This window comes from Tupaia chinensis, unplaced genomic scaffold, assembly GCF_000334495.1.
Source record: "Tupaia chinensis unplaced genomic scaffold, TupChi_1.0 Scaffold144157_1, whole genome shotgun sequence".
NCBI classification, from domain to species: Eukaryota; Metazoa; Chordata; class Mammalia; order Scandentia; family Tupaiidae; genus Tupaia; species Tupaia belangeri.
Genome location: NW_006204013.1, coordinates 40,959 through 44,931, shown reverse-complemented (window position 1 = coordinate 44,931; position 3,973 = coordinate 40,959). Strand labels below are relative to the sequence as shown.

At 37.7% G+C, this 3,973-nt stretch overlaps 1 pseudogene; it reads left to right on the top strand.

The window, feature by feature from the left end:
- The first annotated feature begins 1,909 nt into the window (after window positions 1-1,909).
- On the top strand, window positions 1,910-3,009 carry LOC102480257 (PC4 and SFRS1-interacting protein pseudogene; annotated as a pseudogene).
- The last annotated feature ends 964 nt before the right edge of the window (window positions 3,010-3,973 follow it).

The following is a 3,973-nucleotide window of genomic DNA, read 5'->3' as shown; positions in this document are numbered from 1 at the left end:
ATGTGCAAGCACTTTTCCAATGAAGAATTCTTCTGTCCTTTGGGTAGATACCAAGGAATGGGATTGCTGGATCATATGGTAGATCTATTTGTAGATTTTTGAGGAATCTCCAAATTATTCTCCACAGTGGCTGGACCAATTTACATTCCCACCAGCAGTGTAAAAGAGTTCCCCTTTCAAAAAAAAAGGGAAGGAGGATCAGCAGTTAGTGTAATGACTATGTCGCTGGACTCCCACATAGTCGACTGTGGTTCGCGTCCCGTACCCGGTGGCTTAAAACTCACGCCAGGCACGTGTGTGTGCATGCCCAAGATCCCGAGAGGAGAATGGAGGAGAAGGGATTGCAGCGTGACCATCCCCCCTGGGGAGTGATTTCTCGCTTTCTGTCTCTATGTCTCTCTCTGTCTGTCTGGCGAGCGCACGTGCCCTGTAGCGAAAACCTCTCCAAAAAAAAAAAAAAAAAAGAGTTCCCCTTTCACCACACCCCCTCCAACACTTATCATTTTTTGTTTTAATCTTAGACATTTTGACTGGGCTAGGTGGTACTTCATTGTTGTTTTTATCTGTATTTCCCTTACAATGAGGGATGTTGAACGTTTTTTCATATGCCTTTTGGCTATTCGTACGTCATCTTTAGAGAGTGTTTTCATGGAAGCCAATGGCAATGAAGACATGAGTTTCCATAATCTTTGGGATACTGCTAAAGTAGTCATAAGAGGGAAACTCACCTGCCAGGCAGAACTGTAAATGGTACCAGGCAATATTTCCAAGAACTTTTGTTGGCATTTTTTTTGGAATCTGCCTTAGTTCCTTAGTTTTATGGTTATATCTTCAGATATGACATTGCTGTTAGAGCCCTGGAAATAAACAGTATTTCCAATTTCTGATGCAGGGAAATTGATATTATTGAATTTATGCAGATAATCATTCTGCCACAGAATAATGCTCACAGAAGGACCAGCAGATGCATAATGGTTACATCACTGGACTCCCATGTAGTTGATTGCCATTTGAGTTCTGGTACTGGTAACTTAAAACTCACACTAGGCATGTGTGCATATATGCTCGAAATTTTGAGAGGAGAATGGAGGAGAAGGGACTGTGGCATAGTCATCCCACTTGGGGGGAGATATCTGACTTTTTGTCTTTCTGGCGAATGCATGCTCCTTATAGCAAAATAAATAAATAAATAAATAACCAGATACTTTCTAATCCCAGATGGGTCAGGAAGTGAGTAAAGTTTATGTTTCAATTAAAAAAATAATATTAATAACCAATTGCTGAACCTATCAACAGTCCAAAAGAAGACAAAAATTCTTAAATCTAAAAATAAAGCTTAGAAGAGAATCCATAATGTTTAAGTAAAAGGTCATAAAATTCTATTTTACCAGTTCCATCTCATGTAATTAATCTCTTTCATTGAATTTAAAGTATGACTGTGATCCGATCTTTCCATTTAAATTCTGAAAGCTAACATTCAATGTTATTTTTGACATTTCCAGACATGTCCCTATCATTAAGTTGGCTATTTTCTTGTTTGTTTTTATTCTCTTATTTCTGTGTGTCTGTCTTTAGTTTTCCTACTGTAGAACTCCCTTCAGAACTTCTCGAAGTCTGTTGTTGGTAAATTCTTCCAGGTTTTATTTATTTTTCACTTTTTTTTCATCTTCCTATGTGAAGGATAATCTAGCTGGGTATACTCTTCTTAGCTGAAATTGTTTTTCATTTAATTCTTTGAACATATTTTTCCATTCTTTCCTTGCTGGCATTGTTTTCAAGGAGATACTGATGTTAGCCTGATGGGATATCATTTATAAGTCGCTTGCCAATTTTAGTATCTTGTCTTTGGTGTTTTGGCACATCTGACTGTGATGTGCCTTGAAGGTCTTCTTGGGTTTATTGTATTTAGCGCCCGCGGCCGCAGCAGGTGCGTCGGGACACCCCAGGCATCCTCCCTCGCCCCTGGCCCAGAGCTCAGCGCGCGGCCGTGCTCCGCATCCCTTCGCCGCCCTCACCGCCTCCTCTCCTGGGCTTCGGACCCCCGGCCTCGCCCCTGAAACATGTTCCTCATTGGCCAGCTCGAGTGGATGAAGTTCCTGATGGAGCTATAAAGCCACCCACAAACAAACTACCCATTTTCTTCTTTGGAACTCATGAGACTGCTTTTTTAGGACCAAAGGATATATTTCCTTACTCAGAAAATAAGGAAAAATATGGCAAACCAAATAAACGAAAAGGTTTTAATGAAGGTTTATGGGAGATAGATAACAATCCAAAAGTGAATTTTCAAGTCAACAGGCATCAACTAAACAGTCAAACACTTCATCTGATGTTGAAATGGAAGAAAAAGAAACTAGTGCTTCAAAGGAAGATACTGATCATGAAGAAAAAACAAGCAATGAAGATGTGACTAAGGCAATTGACATAACCATTCCCAAAGCTGCCAGAAGAGGGAGGAAGAGAAAGGCAGAAAAACAAGTAGAAATCGAGGAGGCAGGAGTAGTGACAACAGCAACAGCATCTGTTAATCTAAAAGTGAGTCCTAAAAGAGGACGCCCTGCAGCTACAGAAGTCAAGATTCCAGAGCCAAGAGGCAGACCCAAAATGGTAAAGCAGCCCTGTCCTTCAGAGACTGACATGGTTACTGAAGAAGACAAAATTAAGAAAAAGGGGCAAGAGGAAAAACAACCTAAAAAGCAGCTTAAAAAGGATGAAGAGGGCCAGAAGGAAGAAGATAAACCAAGAAAAGAGCCGGACAAAAAAGAAGGGAAGAAAGAAGTTGAATCTAAAAGGAAAAATTTAGCTAAAACGGGGGTTACATCAACCTCTGATTCTGAAGAAGAAGGAGATGATCAAGAGGGTGAAAAGAAGAGAAAAGGTGAAAGAAACTTTCAGATTGCTCACAGAAGGAATATGCTGAAAAGCCAACATGAGAAAAAAGCAGCAGATTGAAAATACAAGCAAGAGGAACAAATGGAAACTGAGCACCAAACAACATGTAACCTATAGTAATAAAAAATATATCTCATTTTGGGCTCAAAGCATTAATCCAGTTACTGAAAAGAGAATACAAGTGGAGCAAACAAGAGATGAAGATCTTGAGACAGACTCATTGGACTGAATTTCCCCCTTCCCCCCTTGATGGAAGAATGTTCCAGATTCTACATCGAGGACTTCATTATTAATGGCATTATTACTGTGTTATGATAGTTAACAAATTTCATGTAAGGTACACACTACATATTAAGGTCGGCCATCATTCCTGTTAAGTTTTTTACCAAGCTTAAGATGAAGCTTTGTGTTTGAAAATTATAATAAGCTCAGATGAAGATGGTGGTTGTACATTATTTCATTAGAAAATATAAAAATTCATTTTGTTTTGAAGCTAGGTATTAAACTGGAATAGCTATTACACCCCTGAGAATGGGGCAGTTGTGCCCTTCCCTTGACATTCCTTTGTTGTTCAATTCTTTAGAATCTGTTTTTTTTTTTAATCCCGAGAGATTAAATAGTAGACTTGTTAAGAAAAAAAAAATGAAACTGTAACCAAAATTTTAAAATAAAGTTTAAAAAAAAAGTTACTGTGAAAAATAATGTAAGAGTTTAAGAATGGCTGTTTAAATAAATTACTATATCCTAAAGAAAGAAACTTTCTTTCACTAAAATGTACATTATAGAAAAACTCTTGGTCAGTATTAAGTATATTCTTATTAATACAGACATTCTATATTAGTGTTTTCTCTAGAACAGCTTTTGCATCTATATGACTAAGCCCCAGAGTAAGTATGCATCCTGCAACCTAGTATTTTTGGATGACCATAAAGGAAAACATGTACATCATGAATATTGATGGCAGTACAATTTTCCAGTAATGTTTTTCAGTAACAAATCTCTCTGTATCCAAGCTGGATACAGGTACATGTTTTTATTTTTATTTTTCTTCCTTTTTTTTTTTTTTTTTTTTTTTTTTTTA